We start from the raw sequence: 24365 nt of genomic DNA, 5'->3' as shown, positions 1-24365 counted from the left end.
GAATCATGTCCACTGGAATATAAAGATTGTTTTTGTTCTCCTGAGAATATAGAGCTATATTTGTTCCAGTTAAAGGAAGTAATTTTGTTGGTATATGTGTGTGTATATTCTCAAAGTAATTTTAGTTTTGTTTTTGACTATTTTTGGAGGAACCTACTATTTCAAGTTAGGATTGTCTTATAGATAGCTACAAAAATGTTTGTTGTCTTCATAACTATGAAGGACAACACCAAGACCACAGCACTCCTGGAGTAGTGCATAGCTCATGGAAAAGGAATATGTGCCTTCTAGAATCTGAAAACATAACCCAGCATTACAGTAGTGTTTTATTTTATTTTATTTTATTTTTGGGTTTTCGAGGTAGGGTCTCACTCTAGCCCAGGCTGACCTGGAATTCACTATGCAGTCTCAGGGTGGCCTTGAACTTACTGTGATCCTCCACACCTCTGCCTCCCAGGTGCTGGGATTAAGATGTGCGCCACCATGCATGGTTTATTTTATTTTATATTTTGGTTTGTAGTAGTGTTGTACTTCAAAAATTGTAGCCATAGTCTGAGTAAATAGGATGAATTCTCAGCTCCATAATGTAAAGGGACTCAGCCAGATAAAGTCCCTGAAATATGCTGTTGTGGCATCTTTTGCCCGTAGGAGCAAACAAAGGATAATTACTTCAGGAGTCACTGTAAGTGGCAGAGCTTAGCGCAGATACAGCAGAGCAAGGAGGCCCCTGGATGAAGCTCACTGCGTCCTTAGGCCAATCCTTGCCTAGCTTTAAGCTAAGCAGTAAAACTTCTTTTTATTTTCTTCATACAAATATTTTACACTTTTATTTTTAAATCATTTATACATATTCATGCAAACAAAAATAAATTTCAGGATGGGACCTTAGGACGATGGTAGTTTTTAAAAATCTGACTATTTGTTACTGAAGACAAGGCAAGAGGCTTCGCAGTCCTTTCTGAGGCTTTGTGTGTCCCCCACACGGAGGCGCGGGGACTCCAGAAGCTCCTTCGGCCCCCTCGCTGGTCACCTTGTAGAAGTAACGTGAGGGAGGGGCTTTCCAATGCCTTCCCCTAGAAGCATTTCAAGAAGTGTAACAAAGGCTTATGGTAACACTGAACCCCTTCTTTGCTAGGAATTTGGCAAGAGTGCAATTCTGGAACCAACCTGCTAGAAGAGTGAACTCAGTTCCTACTCAGAAGCCTCCAAGAGAAAGGACTGGAGCACATCGCAGCCTCCCATCAAAGGCCAGGACAGGTCCCACCGACGGCTCTGGGCTCATTGCACAGGGGAGCTTCCCTTGCACATGACGTCCACGCTGCAGCAAGGAGGTTGTCCCTGCGGACCCAAAGATAACGACACAGGCATTTACTGCACCAGCGTCCACCACAGAGAATCAGCTCTCCCAGGAGGACGGAACTAGAATCGCCCCTCCTCATCCTCAACTCTCCGGAGCCACATCCCTGTTGCAGTCAAACAGGCCGACTCCTAACGCATTCGTCCCAAAGGCATCAGCACAGATGCTCTGGAGAACCTCCGACTCAAAACTGCCCAAGGAAGCTGGAACACCACCAAGTCCTAGTAAGAATGGGACAAGGAAGAGATATTATAAATGTGGCAGACCCTATCAAATGGCAGCTGATGATAACAGTTCCCCCATATTGTTGGATCCTACCCAAAAAGCAGCACCAAGAAAGGGCATGAAGGGCAGAGAGATCTGTAGCTGGGTGTACAACCCTGAATTACCAAAGGCCGCACGCTGCTCACTCCCTACAATTACGCAGGATCTAGAACAGACTACCTACCCCTACATTGAGGGAGGTCCCGAGAGGCAGCACAGCTTGTGGTCATCACCCGCCCCTGGCAGGCCCACTGGGGGAGAGGGAGTCGCATTCAGAGCGGGGGGGCCCTGCAGCGCACACTCACAGGGCAGACCATCCCACTGTCACCGGGCAGGCCAGACATAGCCAGCAGGGCACACAGATCCCGGCATCAGCTGCCCCATAGGCATCACTCCGGCCCAACATAGGCAATGCCAAACGCAAGGTGCTCCCGATGTTCTCTGACATGGCACCCCCCTCACCCCGAGGGCCCCGGCTCTTCCTCGGCATGCTCGGGGCCTCCAGAAAGTATTCCGCGGCCTCTCGCTGAGCCCCGAGGTTGATGCAGCTGGAGCCCAGGATACAGCGAGGCCGGGCGCAGCCAGGCCGCCGCGCAAGGGCCCTGCGGTGCGCAGCCGCCTCTCAGCGCGGTCCCCTCGGCCAAGGTGGCTGCCAGCTTATTCCTCAGCAACCAGCCGTCGGGAGGAACCCGAGGGCCGCTGCGAAACAGCCTTGTGTTCCCCGCTCAGCCTGAGGAGGACTCCCAAGCCGCACGGAGCATCAGGGTCAGTGGATGTACGGTCAGACGCACAGCTTCCAGGAAGAGCTCGTTCACGTCAAGAAACGGGGAGTCAGACAACAGGGACCCCAAGTGCCAGCAGCCCCTTCTGCGCCAGGTGACCCCTCTGGGCGAGCGCGTTCCCCAGGCCTCCGCTGCGGGGACTCAAAGCCCACCGCCAGAGCCACCAGCGCTGCCCGGCTGTCTGCTTCCAGCTCCAGACACCGCCGCCGGGCGCGGACGGCCGGGAGCTCTTGCTGGTCCTCTCCTGGGTGGTGCCCGGTACTGCCAAGCTTCCGCGGGCTCGGGGCCTGCGGCACAGCTGCCGCGAAGGGCAGCGCGCGTTGGGCAGGTGCCCTCCTGAAGTCGCCGCAGCCCTTCTTCAGGAGGCTGAGGGCGGTCACGCGGGGGGTCCCCCGCGAACTGGTACCCCGATCGCATGAAGCAGATGGGAGGTGGCCGCAGTGGCAAAGCCGGGGGTGGGCCTCAGCATCCCGTCTTGCCATCCCCCGCAGCTCTGCCTGCAGCTTGTCCCGAAGCCGACCTCCGACTCCAGCTGCCTGTGCTCGCTCAAATTCCGCACCGAGTGCAGACGTGCTGCCCACCGGCCTTGTGACCTGGCCGCCCCAGGCCTCTGATGTGTTCTCAGAGTCAGCCAACCGGGGGCCAGCCGCCTTAGCCACAGAGTCACCGGCCGTGTGCTGCAGACCCTCCTCGGGATGGTACTCGTCACACCAGCGGTCCCCCGCGGTTGTTCCCTCCGGCTCTCCTTCTCCTTCTCCTTCTCCTCGGACTGTTCCAGAAATTCCTCAGCCCAGCGGGCAGGGAACACAGACAAGGGGTCTGTAACTTCAGCGACGAATTCTTGGGACCAGTCAGTCTCATTATAATCCTGAGTTTCATCCACAGCATCTCCGGCTGCAAGGAACTCCTGGCCCGGTTTTCAGACAAAGCCAGATCCGCCACACCAGGGGCTCCGTGGGGAGCCTGGCGAGAGCCGACTGTTCAGTCTCCTGCATCTCTGCCAGAAGGTTGTCCATCTTAAAAGTCCGAGGACCGCGGGAAACAAGGTGTGCTTTCCGGTCCTGTAGGAATTCAGCCACCCACTCACCTTCAGAGCCTACTCCCAAAGGCTTGGAGACCTTCTCGGAGGCTGGAGCCACGGGAGGCCAGGGGCTAGGTGTCAATCCCTCCTGCCACAGGGCCTTGTCCTGGGTGAAGTGGCCTGCCAGCTTCATGAGTCGGTTGGCACCCCCACATTCGCCCTCCACCATCTCCCGCATTGCTATGGTGACCACCAGCTGCTGCGCCACCCAGTAAGACTTCTTATAACTGGCAATTCTTTTCTCATCTTCACTCTGTTCTAAGATGGTAAAATGTGTATTGCTGCTAGAAAACCCACGCTTAGGTGAACAAGATTATCAGAACCACATAAACCAAGTCAGCAACCGGTCTGTTTGCCCTTCTGTCTGTCTCTGTCTCTCACAGTCACAGAGATATACAAACACATATTCTAGCGGTGAAATGATTCCCACTTAGACAATGGACACATGCTCAGTTCAACGGTCACCATCCTACAGGACATGCGTCCAAGCTGGCTGGCCCCTGTTTGTTACTGGCTTCTGCTACTCCGACTCTCAGGCTAATTATTTCCAGCTTTTCATTAGAGCTCTGCCATATTTTCTTAGGGAATGGATCGATATTCGTGTGGCTTTAATTCATCTAATTCCATTTCAATGTGAAGCTCAATGTTTGTTGTTGTTCTATTTGTCTGTCGTTTGGGCCAGTTTTGTCAATGTCACTGCTGAGTGACCGTGCATATCGAGGGCATGCTCTGGAGTGAAACTTCTGAGTCATGGACAAGAGTATCTGAACTTTACCGTAGGATGTTAAGACGTTTCCTAAAGTGGTTGCACCAGTTTACATTCTTGTCTATTGTACATGTTAGGTCTTGCACTTCTATTCCTTACCAGTTCTTGCTGTGGCGAGACCTTACGTGATCTTGTAAAACCTCATGTGCGTTAGCTTTTTCCATCACTGTGATAGACGCCTGAAAGAAGCAAAGCAAAAAGAAGAAGGAAGGCCTTTAGACACAAGGCTTCCCTATGCAGTTCTGACTAATCAAGAACTTGGTTATGTTGCCAGGCATGGTAGCACATGCCTTTAATTCCAGCACTTGGAAAGCAGAGGTAGGAGGATGTTGTTAGTTCAAGGCCACCCTGAGGCTACATAGTGAATTCCAGGTCAGCCTGGGCTACAGTGAGACCCTGTCTTGAAAAACCAAAAATAAATAAATAAATAAATAAATAAATAAATAAATAAATAAAATAAAGAACTTGTTTAAGTAGACCACACTAGTCTTGAACTCATGGCAGTCCTCTTGCTTTTGCCTCCCGGGGGCTGGGGCTGCCAGGTATGTTCTCTTGCAGAGCAGGTCTCAAATCCAGTCAGAAAGCAGCTGACATCCACGCCCCATAGCATTCATGCTACGATTGCACCGCGGGAGTTCAGGACCCACAGCCGGGTGAGGCCCCTGAGTTCCTCTCCCGGCAGCCTGCGTTAGCGTCTCTTGGCACTGAGCACTTGTCTCCAGTCACTAGCGTTCAGTTGCAGCTAGAGTTTTCTACTTCCTCAACAAAGGGTAGAGTGTCTACAGCACCAGGAGCTTACTGCTCAGACCTGGTGGGCAACCAAGAGCAGTGGCAACTGCCAATATGGTTTTGTGGCCTCTGGGGCTTCCCTGACCAACAGCTCATAGGAAAGTATCTCACACTTATGGCCTCTGGGAACATTATGTATCTCTGTCAGGTACCTCAATTCTCTTGCCTTTCACATTGTGTGTGTGTGTGAGAGAGAGAGAGACATGGTGTGTTTTTCCTCACCCAGGAATATAATTTACAGTTCCAGCTATTTTCTGGCAACTTTCATAATTTCATTTTTCTTTACAGCTAAATAAAATTTCATTGTGTATATGGACTACATTTTGATGATCTCTTCTTGGGTTAGTGGACATATCAGCTGGTTCCATCTCCTAGTGAAGGACAGACCACTTTGGGGGAAAATGCAGTTAACTAGGGTTAGCGGGGGCTCTGGGAATTCAGCCAGAAACATTGTGTTCTGCTCACTGCAATTACAATGATCACCTCTGGTTAGGTTGCTCCATTCCTTCCCCAACACAAAAGTATTCCAGTTACTACCAAGAAACTCTCAAGTGGACAATCAGCCTATGACACCTTCAATTATAAATAGTCATACCCCAGAGCTCAGCCTTTCAGATAAATCCCTAATTCTGGGGCTCCCACCCCTCCAAGTGGGTGCTTTTCTGCTTCTAATAAAGTCTGCTCTTCTTGCTTTCACTGCACTTCTGGTTCCTGTTCGACACAGCCTGCTACGCTCCTCTCTCAGGCCTTGTGAATGGGCTTGTAGTCCAGGGGCAGCAGAAATTCTGAAAATCAATGACTGATGCAGGCTTCTAAAGAAGATTTTTAAAAGGACATCAAAATAAGCCAAATCCTGCCATAGCTCTGGGAACATTTCAGAAGAGGGGCAGAGTGGGTAGGAATATCCTGAGGCATGGCCCCCCCTTACCACAGAGAATAGTGAGGCCCTCATGACCCCATAGTGAATACTGTAACACGCCTGTGGAGGACTCCCAGGGAAATGGGATTTGGAGGGTTGGGGTGAGAGGACAAGAGAGCATAACCTTTTATAAAATTAAATTAAAGATAAAATAAAATAATATACCTAAACAAAGAGCATGTCACTATTTTTGTGAGAGTTAGAGACAGAATTGGTATGCCAGAGCCTCCAGCCACTGAAATTGAACTCCAGACACATCTGCCACCTTGTGCTCATGTGCAACCTTGTGCTTGTGTCACCCTGTGTGTCTGGCTTATGTGGGATCTGAAGAGTCAAACATGGGTCCTTAGGCTTCACAGGCAAGTGCCTTAACCACTATGCCATCTCTCCAGCCTGCATTTCACTATTTTTTAAAATTTTTTTTGTATTATCAAGAGAAAAATTAGTGGGCTTAAAAACACCAAACTTAAGCGCTGAAGAGATGAGCCAGTGGTTAAAGGTGCTTGCTTGCAAAGCCTGATGGCCCAAGTTTGATTCTCCAGTACCCACATAAAGCTAAATGCACAAAGTAGTGCATGAATCTTGTGGTGGTTTGATTCAGGTGTTCCCCATAATTAAACTTAGGTGCTCTGAATGCTAGGTTCCCAGCTGATGGAGATGTGGGAATTAACACCTCCTGGAGACAGTGTATTCTTGGGGGCAGGCTTATGGGTGTTATATTATAGCCAGTGTCCCTTTGCCAGTGTTTGGCATACTCTCCTGTTCCTGTTGCCCAACTGATGTTGGCCAGGAGGTTATCTCCACCCTCTGCTCATGCCATCATTTTTCCTGCCATCATGGAGATTCCCCTTGAGTCTGTAAGCCAAAATAAACCTTTTTTTCCCAAAAGCTGCTTTTGGTCAGGTGATTTCTGCCAGCCATGAGAACCTGACTATAACAGTAATGTCAGTACCAAGGAGTGATGTCATTTGCTGCTAGACACCTAACTGTGTGGCTTTGGCCTCTTGAAGCTGATTTTCAGGAGGAATATGGAAGGATTTGAAACCCTGGTCTGAGAGATGCCTTTCAGTGCTGTAAGTACAGCTTGATGGACTATTATGGTCAAAGCTGAAAGACCTGAATGCAGTAAGAACTATGAACTGTGAAGTTTAGCTTCTGAGGGTGAGAAAGAGCTTTGCCTGGACTGGGCTAGAAGCAGTTTGTATGAGAAGCTTGTTGTTATGCCTGTGTCCTGAGAACTTGTGCAGGGTGGCTTTGCATAGAAATAGACTGGTCTGAGCAGAGGGATATGGCACAGAATGAAATCTTTGGGTGAAACTGCTGCCTGTTCAGCTGCAATTGGGAGATTACAACCTTTGAGACTGGGCCAGCTGACCTGTACTGGGGCAACAGGAAGAACATAGACTCTTTTGAATGGGTCTGAGTGCTCAAGGAGTGGTCTGCTCTTCAAAGTCTGCTTTATTCCCCCTGGATTAACAAATTGGCACCCTACCTGGTATTGTGGAGTATAAGAAGTGCAAGAAAGAGAGGGTCATTGAGTTTGCAAAGCGGTCTTGTGTTTTGGAAATGGCCATGGGCAGTGTAAAGTAAGTTTGTTGGGTGCCTGCATGGAGATCTGATGGAGCCATGAGGATAAACCATGGATTGTACTGGAGACCCAGTGGAGATGCTGGGACCACGAGATGGCTGCTAAGGAAAGCTGCCGGCCCTGATGAAGTTTTCCAGGACTGTGAGTGGCCTAGCAAGAGGGGCTGAATTGGAACCCCAGAGATTTGTTGCTGGTTAGGGTTATTGGATTTAGAGACTTGTCACTGGCTAGAATTGTTGGTCTTGGGGCTGCAAAGTTTGATGTTTGTCTTGGTTGTTTTAAAATCTTGTATTGGTTGAATATTCCTTTGCTATGCCCAATGCCATCTTTTGTAGTATGAATGTTTATTCTGTGCCATTATGGGTTTTTAGGGGGATTTTTTTCTGGCATTATGGCTCAGTTAAAAGACCCTGGATTATGGGGATGTTTGAATGTCAATAGGATTGATAAAAACTATAGGGACTTTTAAGGGTTAGCTGAATGCATTGTGTTTTATATCATGTATGGATGTCAGTTTATGGGGGCCAGGGGTGGAATGTAGTGGTCTGATTCAGGTGTCTCATATAAACTTAGGTGATCTGAATGCTAGGTCCCAGCTGATGGAGATTTGGGGATCAATACCTCCTGGAGGCAGCATATTGTTGGGGGCGGGCTTGTAGCTATTATAGCCAGTGTCCCCTTGCCAGGGTTTGGCACACTCTCCTGTTCTGTTGTTCCCTGATGTTGGCCAGGGGATGATGTCCACCCTCTGCTCATGCCATCATTTTCCCTGCCATAATGGAGCTTCTCCTTGAGTCTGTAAGCCAAAATAAACCCTCTTTTCCCCCAAAGCTGCTCTTGGTCAGGTGATTTCTACCAGCAGTGTGAACCTGACTGCGACACATCTGAAGTTTGTTGGCAGTGGCCAGAGGCCCTGATGCACCCATATTCATTTTCTCTCTCTCCCTCTCCCTCATTCTCTCTCCTATAAATAAAAACAGTTTTTTTAAAAAACACCAAACCTGAGTCTTTAAGAGTTATAAAGATCAACTGGGCATGGTGACACACGCCTTTAATCCCAGCACTTGGGAGGCAGAGATATGACAATCACCATGAGTTCAAGGCCACCCTGAGACGACTACATAGTGAATAACAGGTCTGCCTGAACTAGAGTGAAACCCTACCTCCAAAAAACAAACAACAACAAAATTATGAAGGTCATAAATTTCTAGAAACACAATTGACAAAATAAATCAGTGGTGGGAATGTAGACTTTCTGATATTATAGAAATTATATACATAAAATGATATTATGAAACAAAATAATATGTATCAAAACTGAAAAATCAGTTTAAGTGTACAGATTTCTATTTTTGAAAATATATTTATTTGCAAGCAAGAGAGTGTGTGGGTATGCCAGGGCCTCTTGCCACTGCAAACAAACTCCAAATAATATCCCCCTTTGTGTACCTGGCTTTATGTGAGCACTGGGGAATCAAACTCTGGCCGCAGGGTTTGCAAGCAAGCACCTTCAAATGCTGAGCCATCTTTCCAGACCAAAATGTACAAATTTCTTTTTTTAAATATTCTATTTTTATTTATTTATTGGAGAGAGAGAGAGAGAGAGAGAGAGAATGAGCACATCAGGGCTTCCAGCCACTGCAAACAAACTCCAGATGCATGTGCCATTTTGTGCATCTGGCTTACATGGGTACTGGGGAATCGAACTGAGGTCCTTTGTCTTTTCAGGCAAATGCCTTAATTGCTAAGCCATGTCTCCAGGCCAAAATGTACAAATTTCTAATGAAAACAAACAAACAAAAAAAAAAAAAAAACAGGTCCAAGAAGCATCAACACAAGAAAAGGCAGTTGAATACTCCCAGTAAGATTTGCCACCTCTGCCATATCTCTCCTGGGTCCAGGAGAAGTTGCGGAGGAAGCAGTGGCACAAGTATTGCTCCCAATGCCAGCCTGACATCTGCAACCAGAAGACAGCAGCAAGCACTGTGGTGACCTGAACACATCGTAACAGGAATCCAGAGGGCAGAGAAGTGAACACTAACTGAGAACACACTTACTAAGCTCGGGGGCTGTTGAGGAAGAGGAAGATTGTAAGAGGCACAGGAGGGCAGAAACACCCTGAGACACAGCTCCCCTCAGAGACAAAGGTCCTCACTACCCCACAGTGAACTCCAATAACCCTTCTGAGGAGGGCCAGCAGGGAAATGGAGACTGGAGAAGTGGACATACCACAACCTATGTTGAAAAATTAATTTTAAAGGACTGGAGAGATGGCTTGGCAGTTAAGGCACTTGCCTGAAAAGCCTAAGAGCCCAGGTTCAGTTCCCCAGAACCCACGTAAGCCAGATGCACAAGGTGGCACATGCGTCTGGAGTTAGTTTGCAGGGGCTTGAGGTCCTGACACACTTCATTTTCTCCCTCTTTATTTGCCTCTTTCTCATCTCTCTTTCATAAATAAATAAAATAAAAAATATTTAAAAATTTTTTAATTTTAAAAAAGATTTCAAAAATTAAAAAAAAATGGTATTGCCAAACCAGAATGGCCTAGATATTGGCTTTGGTAGACAGTGACATACAAAACAGATCAGCAATGTGCACAGAGAATTGGAGTTTGTAGAAAAGATACAAATGATGGAAATATCAGAAATAAAAAATGCATGAGATGTGAAAATCAATTAGAGGATTTAGCAGACTGAACACAGGAGAGAAAAAATGGTGCCACTTGCCTGGTGTGGTGTGCACGCCTTTAACCCTAGCCCTTGGGAGACTGAGGTAGGAGGATCACCATGAGTTCCAGGTCAGCCTGGGCTAGAGTGAGACACTACCTTAAAAAAATTTTTTTTTAATGACACAACTTGTAGGCAAGCCAATTCATATTATCCAAATAAAACCAAGTTTGGGCAGTGGTTTAAAAGAGAGAATTTGAGGGCTGGAGAGATGGCTTAGCGGTTAAGCGCTTGCCTGGGAAGCCTAAGGACCCAGGTTCGAGGCTCGATTCCCCAGGACCCATGTTAGCCAGATGCACAAGGGGGCGCACACATCTGGAATTCATCTGCAGTGGCTGGAGGCCCTGGCGCGCCCACTCTCTCTCTTTCTCTCTCTCTGCCTCTTTGTCTGTCGCTCTCAAATAAGTAAATAAAAATAAACCAAAAAAAAAAAATTAAAAGAGAGAATTTGAGTTTTGTTGGGCAACAATGGCTTGACAGTGTTCATGCACTCGTAGTTCTGGGAGGAAAAGAAAAAGAAAAACAATTGTAAAGGGCTGGGAAAACTTGAGGAAATCCTGACTGAGAGATTTCTCACATGAGTTGCTCCCTTTCTCCCTCTCTCAATCTCTCTCTCTTTTTCTCTCTCTCTCTTTCTCTCCTCTCTTCCTAATAAATAAATTTTTAATTTTTTTTTAAAAAAGAGGGCTGGAGGTTTGGCTTAGAGGTTGAGGCGTTTGCATGTAAAGCCAAAGGACCAGGTTCAATTCCCCAGTTCCCACATTAGCCAGATTCACAAGGGGGTGCACATGTCTGGACTTCGTTTGCAATGGCTGGAGGCCCTGGTGTGCCCATTCTCTCACTCTCTCTCTTTCTCTGCCTAATAAATAAATTAATTAATCAAATATTTTTTTTTGAAACGGAAGAAGCAGTTGTGAGGAGGCTGGTGGCAAGCAGCGGGCCGGCGCCCAGTCTGAGCAGCTTTCAGCAGAGCTCAAGTGCAGCGGGGCGGAGCTGTCTCTGCGTTTGTGCCCAGGACAGCTCCTTGGTACTGGGAATTCAATGGAAGAGAAAATCATAACCTTTTCCTTGATGTCGTTACTCCTGCGCTCTTGTTTAGAAGTTAGGGCACACAGGGCCTTCGTTAACCCCCAGAGAAGGAAAAGTGAGAACTGTGTGATTTTTGTTCAATTTTGCAGCTGCAGTTTCCAGGATTGCATTGGGTTTTCACTCTGTGTGTAATTTCTCTGACACTTCAATAGAGTTTAGTTGGAGAGGGCCTATCAAGGGAATCTAAGCTAAGTCTTTCTTTTTTTTCCAGCTTCCTTTTTTGAACTTTAAAAAAAAAAAGGTGGGCTGGAGAGATGGCTTAGTGGTTAAGCGCTTGCCTGTGAAGCCTAAGGACCCCGGTTCGAGGCTCGGTTCCCCAGGTCCCACGTTAGCCAGATGCACAAGGGGGCGCACGCGTCTGGAGTTCGTTTGCAGAGGCTGGAAGCCCTGGCGCGCCCATTCTCTCTCTCCCCCTCTATCTGTCTTTCCCTCTGTGTCTGTCGCTCTCAAATAAATAAATAAATAAAATTAAAAATAAAAAAGTTGAGAGGATCTTTCTTTAAAAAAAAAAAAAGGTTTTTTTATTATTTTATTTTGAGATAGAGAGAGAAAAAGGTAGAGAGACAGAGAGAATGAGCATGTTAGGGCCTTTAGCCACTGCAAGTGAACTCCAGATGCATGTGCTACCTTGTGCATCTGGCTTATGTGGGTCCTAGGGAATCAAACCTGGGTCCTTTGGCTTCACAGGCAAGAACCTTAACCACTAAGCCATCTCTCCAGCACCCCCCCACTTTTTAAACTTTTTATTGACAATCTCCATAAATATAGACAATATACCATGACCGTAATCCCCTCCCACCGCCTTCCCTTTCCATGTCTGGACCCTCCATCACTGAGTCCTTTCTTTCTAACTAGTCTGCTTTCTATTTTGATGTTGTCATTTTTCCCTCCCAGTATGCAGGACTTGTGTAGCTAGCGTCAGCCACTGTGAGGTCATGAATACCATGGCTACTTTGTCACTGGAAGACATTATTGAAAAGCACTCGTCTTCTTTGGGCTCTTATCCTTCCATCTTTCTCTTCTACAATGATCCCTGAGTCTTGGAAGGTTTGATAAAGATGTCTCAGTGCTGAGCGTTCCACTGTCATTTCTCTCAGCACTTCGGTGGTGAGCTTTGAGTCTCCCCAGTGGCCACTGCCATCTGAATAGAGACACTTCTCTAACCAAGAGAGTAGTGTTAACGTAGGGGCAAAAACATACCAACTTTTTAAAAAATCTCCTCCCCATACTAACTTCTTATTGTTTACATTTTCATTCAAATATGAAAATTGAAAGAATTTTGACAGGAACATCCATCTACCCAACTTCTACATTCTAAAGTGATATTTTACTTACTAGTGACAAATTTTTTTGTGTGTGTGCTCATTACCATAAATTTTAGTCTAATTCAAGCAGATTTTCATGTACACTTCTCAGGGGATAAAACATTACATAGGTTCTGAAATAGTAATAATAAAAATAACTAAATATAAATAGGAATATATGTGATTGACCTATAAATATATCTATTAATAAGTGAACTAAATAAAAATAGGAATATATGTGATTGCCTATAAATATATCTACTAATAAATGAATAGTACAAGTGGTCATCTTAGTAGGTCATGTTTTTAAAAGTTTGATGACAGGTAGTTAAATAATTTTGATAACTACCCACTGGATAAAAGTTGGTTCTATGAAGTAAAAAGAGAACTAAAGTGAATTGAGTATCAGCTAAACCTATGGCGAATTACATAAAACCTACTACCTATATAATTCAATCAAAATTCAAGGGATTGCCTCATGTAGAATTTTTTTTCAGTGTCAAGAATCAACTCTAAAGCGGAAAGCGGCGGGGGAGGATATTACCATGGGATACTTTTTATAATCATGGAAAATGTTAATAAAAAGTTAGAAAGAAAGGAAGGAAGGAAGGAAGGAAGGAAGGAAGGAAGGAAGGAAGGAAGGAAGGAAGGGAGAAAGAGTGAATCAACCCTAGACTCCCAAATGTGCTATACAAAGGCTCTATTGCTGAGCCGTAGATCCAGTGCCCTTGCAGGTAAATGTTAAAGAAATTATATAATCATAGTCTCTCGCCAAATGATGAAAGCAACAGTGTATTCTAAGAGCAGGAAGATGTTTCCTGGTTGTGGAAAACACTGTTTTCCAGTATTTTCATGACCTGGGAGGAACGACCATCATGGTAGCAGCTTTATTTCTGGAGGAGCTCCAAGATGGCCTTCACATCTTTGAAAAGACTGCTTCAATACCAGTCTCACTATGGGTGTGTTGTATCTGAAACCTTGCCTGTCATGTTCCTCCACTGGGCATTTTCCCCTTGTAATATAGTATTTGTAGCCAAGGGACCACAAAGCAGCCTGACTCTTATATAACAATTGCCTGCATGTTATGATTATTTTTTTAATTGCATTTCCCTGGCACACATTACAAAGAAGTTTTTCCTACAGATCAAAACCAAAAGCTTAGACAGAACCAAAGTTAATTTCAGCTTGAATCACTACCCACCTGGGCCTGCCTCGGGTTGGCAGCCCAAAGGAAAACCACTGCCTGAATCCATTACGGCTTCTGGCTCTGTCCCCTGATCAGGTGTAGAGAACCAAAATTAATCTGGAGAGGTGACAAGGCAAATCTGACTACAGAGGGAGGATTCAAGGGAGGCTGCGGGTTTGAGAGGAGCCCCCACGCTTGGCAAAAAGTAGCAATAAATGTCTTTTGAGAGCAATTGTTTGAGAAAGAACAAGGTTGTTCATAATTCCAAACCATTGCTGGAGCTTATAGAAGCTTTTTAGCTAAAAATCCTTTCAAGACAAGACTCTTCCTACTGGAGAAGCCTTAAAACCTGAAAACTGGCTACATTTGGCTCTTGTGAAACTTCACAACATGTAAAATGTTAAAAGACTTATACAAGAATCTACTTAATGCAAAAAGAAGCCAGGACTTATCTGGTGTTTGCTTCTAGAGATCCGTTTCAAATGTAGGTTTTTATTTTTCAAAAAAAGGGGGATAGTTTTTACTAGATAATTATTATTTCCTTGTTTCAAGACCAGATTTTGACAGGTCAGTCATCAGTGTTAGCTGGCCGCGTCTTTTTGGCTTTGGGTATATTTAGTGTTCAAGCCTCTAGGCTACTGTTTTTATTAAATGAGTATCTACACACAGCTCTTGCCCCAAGGGGTCTCTTCCATTGGTGGTGAGAATGAGGTATGTGCTTAACCTGAGCTTAATCATGAACCTCAAAGCTAAAAATCCCATACTGGCTGCTCTGGGGTTTTCTATAACAATGGCTGCTTGGAGAACTAAGATGGAATTTCTAGCTCATCTACCATTTCAAAGGCCCATCTCCTCAGCTGTAAAATGGGACTAGTAGATGCTCGCATCATGGAACTGTTTTCAGGATTAAATGCCACATGTGTAGAAAGTCAAATCAATGCTGGACAGGCCATCATAGACCTGCACTAAGACCTATTTTTATTTGAGTCAGCAGTATGTGTATGCATGTTTCTGCATGTATGTGCATGTGTGTGCAGGGTACATGTGCATATGCGTGCAGATGTATGTATATGGAGAAAAAATGAGCAAACCAGGGCCTCTAGCCACTGCAAATGAACTCCAGACATATGCACCACCTTCTGTATCTGGCTTTACAAGGATCCTGGAGAATCAAACCTGGGTCCTTTGACTTTGCAGGCAAGTGCCTTAACTGCTAAGCCATCTCTCCAGCCCTTAAGATTATTTTTGAGATAGGTTCCGTCAGTGAATCAGGAGCTCACTGATTCAGCTGGGCTAGCTAGCTAGTGAGCCCCAGCAACCCTCCTGCCTCTGCCTCCTCAGTACTGGGATTACAGGCACGTACGTATAACCATGCCAGGTGTTTATGTGAGTGTCGGGACTCCAAACTCAGATCCACTTGCATGCCTGGCAAGTGCTTTGCCCAAGTATATTTTCAATGTTATTGCTGGCATGTGCACCTAATAATAAGTAAAGTCACTGGATGTTAGGAAGGAAATGAGCCTCATTGAAGTACACAAATTCTTGAACTTTTATTTCTTTATTTTAGAGAGCAAGAGAGAAAGAGAAAGACAGAGAGAGAGAAATAAAGAGAATTGATGAGCTAGGGCCTCAGCCACTGCAGTAGAACTCCAGATGCTTGTGCCGTGTGAGACCTTGTGTTTGCCTCACCTTTGTGTGTCTGACTTATGTGGAATCTGGAGAGTTGAACATGGGTCTTTAGGCTTTAACTGCTAAACCATCTCTCCAGCCCTTCTTAGAACTTTTTAAAAAATATTTTATTTTTATTTATTAATTTGAGAGAAAGAGAGATATATACAGAAATAGGCAGGTAGAGAGAGAGAGAGAATGGGTGCGGCAGGGCATCCAGCCACTGCAAATGAACTCCAAATGCATGTGTCCTCTTGTGCATCTGGCTTACCTGGGTCCTGGGGAGTCAAACCTGGGATCTTTGGCTTTGCAGGCAAGCTCCTTAACTGCTAAGCCATCTCTCCAGCCCTCTTAGAACTTTTAATTATACTTTTTCTTTCATATTTTCTTTTTCTATAAGAAAATGTGACATTTTTGGAATGTTGCCAGATAAATATGGAAGGATGCTTTACTCCTTCTGAAAACTGTTATAATGACGTGACAGTGGGTGTCCATTCTGCATTAACAAACAACTCTGCTCACAGACATCCAAGTTTATAAAGTGGTTCCTGGTGTCATCAGGGTTGATTTTATGGGTCCATTGTTCAATTTCTAGGGAAAAAACTTAATATCCAATATGGCTTTATCACTATACAACTTTACGCATTTATAACACATGGTATTCTGATATTACCCAAGACACTTTGAAGAACAAGTTGCTTTTCAGGTTTACATAAATCCTTGCTTTTATCTTCAGAGATATCACCGTGGATATAGATGTCTCATCGCTGTCTTAATATAGCACAGACTGCAGGGATTTGGTCAAGGCACTGTTAGGAATATATTTTTATATAAATCTCTCATATCTAATACTAGACTTTTAATTCAATCTAATGTAGCTATTTCAGGGAAATAGTGAGCCAGATTTGATTTGAGTTTGACAGCCTAGTTGGAGAGAGATAACTAAGTTTTTACAACTACTGATACTCCAATTCTTTTAGATATGTCTTACCAGGAGACATTTATAACCACTAATATATTCTGTATAACATGAACCTACTATCAAAATTGTCATGCAGTAGTAAAACATTTTAGCAGGGCAAAGTAAACCTGCGCAAAACACATCATTTCAGTGGTGGGCATATGCTGGACAGCAGGCAAAACAAGTCTGGTTGCATTATAGAAGCTACAAGAGGAAGAGTAGAGTAACCCTTTAAAGTATAGATTATTGCAGGGGCTGGAGGGATTGCTTCATGGTTAAGGCACTTGCCTGTGAAGCCAAAGAACCCAGGTTCAATTCCCCAGGACCCATGTAAGCCAGATGCTCAAGGGGGCACATGCATTTGGAGTTTATTTACAGTGGCTAAAGGCCCTAGTGTGCCCATTATCTCTCTTTCTCTCTGGCTCAAATAAAAATAAATTAATTTTAAAAATAAGATATGTGTATATATATTCTTTTAAACATAGATTATTGCATCTCCCTGTGGCTTTTTATCACATTGGAAAAACATACATTCCTTCCTTGCTTGCAGGTGATCTGGCTACTGTCCAGTCTGCCGCTGCTTTGCTCTTGTCCACACTGTGCTCCACCCAGACATACTGCTGCCGATGCGCACCCTTGTCTTCCTTTCCTGGGATGAATCAAGCATCCGCTCACCCCAGAACTTAGCCTATGTGGTCCATTTACCTGGAAGGCAATTCAGATATGTTCCCACCTTTCTCTCTGTGTGTCTTTGTGTCCTCTTTCTGTCTATCTCTATCTCTTCTCCATTCCTCCCCCTCTCTCCCTCTTTTTCTTTTCCTTCAGGCCTCACTATCACCTAATTAAAAAGTCATTCTTGGGCTGGCGAGATGGCTTAGCAGTTAAGGCAGTTGCCTGTGAAGCCTAAGGACCTATGTTTGACTCTCTAGATCCCACATCAGCCAGCCAAATGCACAAAGGTGAGGCAAGTGCAAGGTCACACATGCTGAGGTTCTATTTCAGTGGCTGAGGCCCTGGAATGACAATTCTCTCTCTGCCTAAAAAAAAAGAAGTAATTCTCTCACCACCCACCTAAAATAGCATCCATTGTCTCTCTAACCTAGTGGTTCTCAACTCTGGCAGTACGCTAGACCCACCCAACATGCTTAAAAATTACAGGTGCCCAGGCTTTACTCCAAACCCAATGAGACAGATTCTTACTGGGTGGGTGCAAGGAGTCAGTATGCTCCAAGTGTTTGCAATGTTGAGTGAGAAATAAATAAAAAGAGACCAATGGTAAACCCCACAGCCTGAGCTGCTCACCTTTCTTCCTGTCCCTTTCTAGCATTCACTGTTAGTAGCATGGGATTGCATATGTCTTTGTCCTCTCTAATTTGCCCTGTGTTTGCAGGCTGTCTGTGCTAACTTGTTAGGACTTGGGATGATTCTTTACAAATTACAGAATCTCAATTAATTGCCTAAGAGAAAAGGTATTCCTCCACCCAAAATGGAAAGTATTTGATCTCAGAAGAAAAACAATGGTCCTTTCCAATAAACATTGGAGATTTTATTTTGAATGTATTTTAACTATGATTACAGAAAATAAAATATCATATACTATTGTAGATTGTGACTTTTTTTTCTCTAGATATGTTTCTAAATTAGAAGCCTAAATTCAACATGGCAAGAGAAATGGAACTCAAATGTCCAATGTGTTTAGGTACTTTATTTTTAAAGCTATTCCCCAAATGGAAGCAATGACCCCTGTTAGTTTACCTAACTCATACCTATCAGAACCTGGCAAGCTAGCTCCTACCACTTTCCTGAGGATAAAAAGAAACAATCAACTGCTTTTCACAATTTTTTGAGGCAAGCCCAACAGACTGGTCTTTTTCTTTATGCGAGAGAGGGAGAATTGGTGTGCCAGGGCCTCCAGTCACCACAACCGAACCCCAGACGCTTGCACTAACTGGTGTGCATGTGCAACCCTGCATGCTTGTGTCACTTTGTGCACCTGGGTTACGTGGGACCTGGAGAGCCAAACATGGGTCCTTACACTTCACAGGTAAGCACCTTAACCGCTAAGCCATATCTCCAGCCCTTCCTTCACAATTTTTTAAATTCCTAAAGCGGTGAAAAAGATTTTTTGTTTTCTTTTATTTTGGCATATGTATATGTGGGGGCCATACATGTCTCTATATAGGTACATATGTGTGACTACACATGTGTGTGTGTGGAGGCCGGTGGTCAGTACCGGATATCTTCATTGCTTCCCACCTTATTTTGAGACAGGGTCTTACACTGAACCTAGAGCTGGCCAATTAAGCCAGACAAGCAGGCCAGCAAGCCTGAGAGATCCTCAGGCCCCACCTCTCCAGTACTGTGATTATAGGTGCCCAGCTTTTTGTGGGTGTTGAGGATCCAAACTCAGGTCCTTGTGTTTAAACAGCTAGCACTATACCCAATAAGCAATCTCACCAGCTCCAAAAAAAATTTCTAATTGAACATAACTTTCAAAGATTGAGGTCAGACTGATCAGTTCAGACTATTCATTGATGGTTAATTAACAAATTTGTGTCAATAAGAAATAGCCTATTCTCACAGATGTGTCTTATAAATATCCAGGAGGGTAAAATGAAATCTGTTGGTTATTTCTCTGTGGTTTTAAGTTTAAAATTGCTACTCAGCTCAAGACCCAACATATTTTTGTTTTACTGTCTACCTCACTTCATACCAATAGTTTCCTTGCTATTATTTAGTAACATATATGGGCAATGATTGCAAAACAGTTTTGACAAGTACAGAAAATAATAGTTAATGTTTTCCATCTGCTACACAGTATGTCACCAAAAGTACCATTGGCCCCACAGAATAAGGCAACCCTGAGACAAGTGCATGGTGAATGCATAAATGTCCAACAAATTAATCTGGATCAATTGCTTATTTGTCTTTGTAAATGCTGCCATATGTTTTTTTAATTTCCCATTATCATAACTAGTGCCTGTGTGTTGTCACTTCCTGAGTTTCACTATGGAAAGCTTTCAAGAGACTGCAATTACTTTAATTTATTTATATAAAATGTACTGTCATTGGAGGGGGAAATGAAATGACTGGCTTGGTTCCGAAGTCTTTTTCACTGTTTTCATGATGCTACTCTTCAGTGTTTTGTTTATTACACAACTTCTATAAAGAGTCAAAAGCAAGAAAGGTGTCTAGCGACCTCAAAGTCAGACTGCAAAATTGCAGAAAGGGACTAGAGAGATGGCTTAGTGGTCAAGGTGCTTGCCTGTGAAGCCTAAGGACCCATGTTTGACTCTCCAGATCCCACATAAGCCAGACACACAAAGGTGAGGCAAGCACAAGGAAACACATGCCCACTGGGTGGTGTAAGCATCTGGAGTTCAATTTCAGTGGCTGAGGCCCTAGGATGCCAATTCCCTCTCTCTCTCTCTCTCTCTCTCTCATATAAAATAAGATAAAAATAAATGCAGAAAGGAAGAGACCGAATGCTTCACAAGTCGTAACTACAGCTTGGGTAGTATTACAGACAGTCCCTGAGCTGGGGACCTGCCACAGTGGGACTTGGCGCAGGGGCCCTTCTGTCACACCGTGCTCCATCGTTCCTAAAGGATTGGCACCAAACAGAAAAGTCCACATGAGTCTACTTGGCCAGCCGCCTGGCACAAAAGTAAAGGTGGCCCACTACTGAAGTCACTGTTTCAAATACTGACTTGATTGAGTTTGGAAACGATAAGCAGCGCTTGTGCACCAGATCTGTGCTAAGACAGACACTCAATTATTCCCATTACCACAGGAAACTTTTCCACTGGGGAGATACGAACACATGTCTTCACCCCAAATAGGGCAAAAATGAAGACCAAAGTATGATCATACCAATACCAGTTCAGTGAACCAGTGAGTTTATTGGGGGGTCACTTACAGAGCATAAAGAGGGGTTACTTACTTATAAGAATGCAGGGCCCCCCAAAGCAGCCACTTTGATGGACTTTCCTGTGTCAAAATTACTCCTTGGATGCCCCTCCCTCAGCCTCAGGAGGAGGGCTTCCTTACAGAGCAGCAGACCCCAGAGCAGCCGCTCACGGAGAAGTCGCACTCCACCCTGGACCACAAGCTCCCTGCGGCAGCTTTCAGAAGCTCCTTGTCCCTGTCCAGGAGGGCCAGGCCCCAGAGCAGCCCTTCAGTGGGGCTCATGGTATCCTCCCTTGGCTCGAGGGTGAGGGCACTTTCAGAGCATGAGATGCCCCAAAAAAGCAGCATTTCAGCAGGGCTCACTGTACCTTGCTCCTCCCTCAACCTCAGGTGAGGGCTTACTTACAGAGCACGGAGACTCCAGAGAAAGTGCCTCAACAGAGCTCGCTGTTCCTAGATCTGTTACTCTCTATATACTGTCTCCCCCCGAGAGCACAAGACCTATGCATCATTGGACACAGCTGTCACCGGGCACACGGATGAGGGGGTCTAATGACCCTCTCCACACCTTCTCTTGTGAGTTGGCCCAGCTGCTTTTGATAATGCTGGCAAGTGTGGTTTACACCACTCAATGTGGACAAAAGTTGCCTTCCAACAACTGGGTACCATCAGCCACGTTTAGATGTCCAAGGTGCTACCGCTATGGGACGGGCACAGGCGCCTGACAGGGATGGGCCCGTGGCCCCATGGCAGGCTCCCATTCTCAGTAGCTCAGTATTGGTTCAGGAGCCACGGCAAACCTTGCTGTGCTGCTCTCATCACGACAATGATCAAGGATGCACACGAGCAGCATTGGTGGCCTGAATTCTGAAGTTTCCAGAGCCTGGCTTACATGTAACTTGCGTGTAACTTGCACCCAGTGGAAATAGAAAGAAACAAATGGCAACAGGCTTTCAAGCTCAAAGTCCCGTTTGTAAGCTGTCAGAAGAGGTACCAAAGGAGGCTTGTCTCGTCCCTCACCAAGTTGTAATGCCAAGAATGGGCAGCGGGAGGTCCACATACCCTGGAAAATATGTGAAATGCTGAGCATGCCCTCAAATAGACATTTGCCTGAGGAGCAGTTACATGGCTAGTATCAGATATCACCACATTATAATCCTTACGATCTGCAATTTCACATAATAGCTATGTTCTACAGGAAGAACATCAACCCATATAAAAGAATCTAGCAGGGGCTGCAGAGATGGCTTAGTGGTTAAGCGCTTGCCTGTGAAGCCTAAGGACCCCGGTTCAAGGCTTGATTCCCCAGGACCCACATTAGCCAGATGCACAAGGAGGTGCACACGTCTGGAGTTCGTTTGCAGTGGCTGGAAGCCCTGGCGCGCCCATTCTCTCTCTCTCTCTGCCTCTTTCTCTCTCTGTCACTCTCAAATAAATAAATAAAAATAAACAATTTTTTTTTTTTTAAATCTAGCAGGCTGGAAGGATGGCTTAGCAGTTAAGGTGTTTACCTATGAAGCCTAAAGACCCTGGTTCAACTCCCCAAGACCCACTTAATCCAGGTGCTCAAGGGCGCGCATGTGTCTGGAGTTTGCAGTGGCTGGAGGCCCTGGTGTGCCCACTCTCTCTTTATCTGCCTCTTCCTCCCTCTCTCTCTCTCTCTTTCTCAAATAAATAAATAAATAATAAAATATTTTTAAAAAGAATCTAGCCTTGCTATATTTCTTACAGCAAAGTAATACATCACTATTTTAATTGCTTCAAAAACAAACTCAGAAAAAATGTTTGCAAAAGCTTTAACTGCACACATAATATGGCTTTACATTGCACATATAATATGACTAGAACAACATTAAATTGATGCAGAGTTAACTGTTAATATTTCATATGATAGAATGTCTTAAAAAAAACTTCCTTCATTCCCTGAGGGACAAAAATAAATAAATAAATAAATAAATAAATAAATAAATAAATAAATACAGGTGTCTTTCAGCCTGAACACCTCCTACAAGACTCCCAACCCTGAGACAAACAAGGTCTCTAAGATTGTCCTTGTCCAGCTTCCATATTTGAGTTCAGCCACTGCACACTACTGTTAAAACCAGAACTCTGGGGCTGGAGCCATGGCTCATTGGTTAAGGCACTTGCCTACAAAGGCAAAACACCCAGATTCAATTTCCAAGGACCCACATAAGCCAGATGCACGAGGTAGCACATGCATCTGGAATTCATTTGCAGTGGTTGAAGGCTCTGGTGTGCCTCTCTCTCCCTAGTAAATAAATAAAATAAAATAAAATAATTTTTTTTAATTTTTAATTTATTTATTTGAGAGCGATAGACACAGAGAGAAAGACAGATAGAGGGAGAGAGAGAATGGGCACACCAGGGCTTCCAGCATCTGCAAACGAACTCCAGATGTGTGCGCCCCCTTGTGCATCTGGCTAACGTGGGACCTGGGGAACCAAGCCTCGAACCGGGGTCCTTAGGCTTCACAGGCAAGCGCTTAACCACTAAGCCATCTCTCCAGCCCAAAATAAAATAATTTTTTAAAGTTTTTTTTTAATTTTTTTATTTATTTATTTGAGAGCGACAGACACAGAGAGAAAGACAGATAGAGGGCGAGAAAGAGAATGGGCACGCCAGGGCTTCCAGCCACTGCAAATGAACTCCAGACACATGCGCCCCCTTGTGCATCTGGCTAACGTGGGACCTGGGGAACCGAGCCTCAAACCGGGGTCCTTAGGCTTCACAGGCAAGCGCTTAACCGCTAAGCCATCTCTCCAGCCCAAAATAAAATAATTTTTAAACACCAAAATTAAAAAACAAAAGTCACCCAGGCCACCTAGCTCAAGTACATTGAATTGCTGTTTCCCTGAAATGGCCCAAATCCTGTCTAATTACCATTCCTTGAAGTAACCCAAACCCTTGGGCAAGGTGGACCAGCCTGCAACATAAAAATACCAGTGAGCCCAACACCACATATGTACCCCAGCCTGTAAGGCAAGCAGCTCCTGACCCGCCTGGCCAGAGCCTGCCCCCGCTTCCTCTCCCCGATAAAGCCAGTCTCAGCTGTTGAGTCGAGTCTTTCCTTTTATTTTCCACTTTTTTCCTAACAACCATCTGGATTCCAACATTCCAATTGTGTCAGCGTTGCGGTACTGTCAGCCAGGAGTGGTGGCGCACACCTTTGATCCCAGCACTCTGGAGGCAGAGGTAGGAGGATCACTGTGAGTTCAAAGCTAGCCTGAGACTACATAGTGAACTCCAGACTAACCCGAGCTAGAGTGAGACCCTACCTTGAAGCTCCGACTCCTCCAAATATTAATATATATTTGCTATGCTCACAACTGTCAAGCTTGATTTCCGTCATTGATGGGGGATGTTTTGACATTTGACACTGATGTTCTCAAAGGAGAATGTTGCAGTCAGCTTCATGTTGTTGGCACAAAGAACCCGACCAAAAGCAGTTTACGGGAGGAAAGGGTTTATTTTGGCTAACAGACTGGAGGGAAATCTCCATAGTGGCAGGGGAAAATAATGGCATGAGCAGAAGGTGGACATCACCTCCTAGCCAACATCAGGTGGGCAACAGTAGCAGGACAGTGTGCCAAACACTGGCAAGGGGAAGCTGGCTATACCACCTACAGGCATGTCCCCAGTAATACATCACTTCCAGGAGGCTTCAATTCCCAAACTGCAGCCAGCTGGGACCTAGCATTCAGAACACTTAAGTTTATGGGGGCCACCTGAATCAAACCACCACATTTCTCCCCTGGCCTCCATAAACTGATAACAATCCATGATGTAAAATACAATGCAATACTCTGGTTTCTCTTCAGATCATATAAATATTTCACCTTTTAAAATGCAATGCATTCAGTCCAACTTTAAAAACCCTCCATAATTTTTATCAATTCCAATGATGTTCAAACATCCCCATAGTCCAAGATCTTTTAACTGAGCTGTAATACCAAAA

General features: G+C 44.9%; 1 pseudogene; it reads right to left on the bottom strand.

Moving 5' to 3' along the window:
• Positions 1-1195: 1195 nt before the first annotated feature.
• Positions 1196-20077, bottom strand: LOC101593443 (annotated as a pseudogene).
• Between the last annotated feature and the right edge of the window lie 4288 nt (positions 20078-24365).

Source organism: Jaculus jaculus, chromosome 5 (genome assembly GCF_020740685.1).
Source record: "Jaculus jaculus isolate mJacJac1 chromosome 5, mJacJac1.mat.Y.cur, whole genome shotgun sequence".
Classification (NCBI taxonomy): Eukaryota; Metazoa; Chordata; class Mammalia; order Rodentia; family Dipodidae; genus Jaculus; species Jaculus jaculus.
This window is presented reverse-complemented; position numbering and strand designations above follow the sequence as displayed.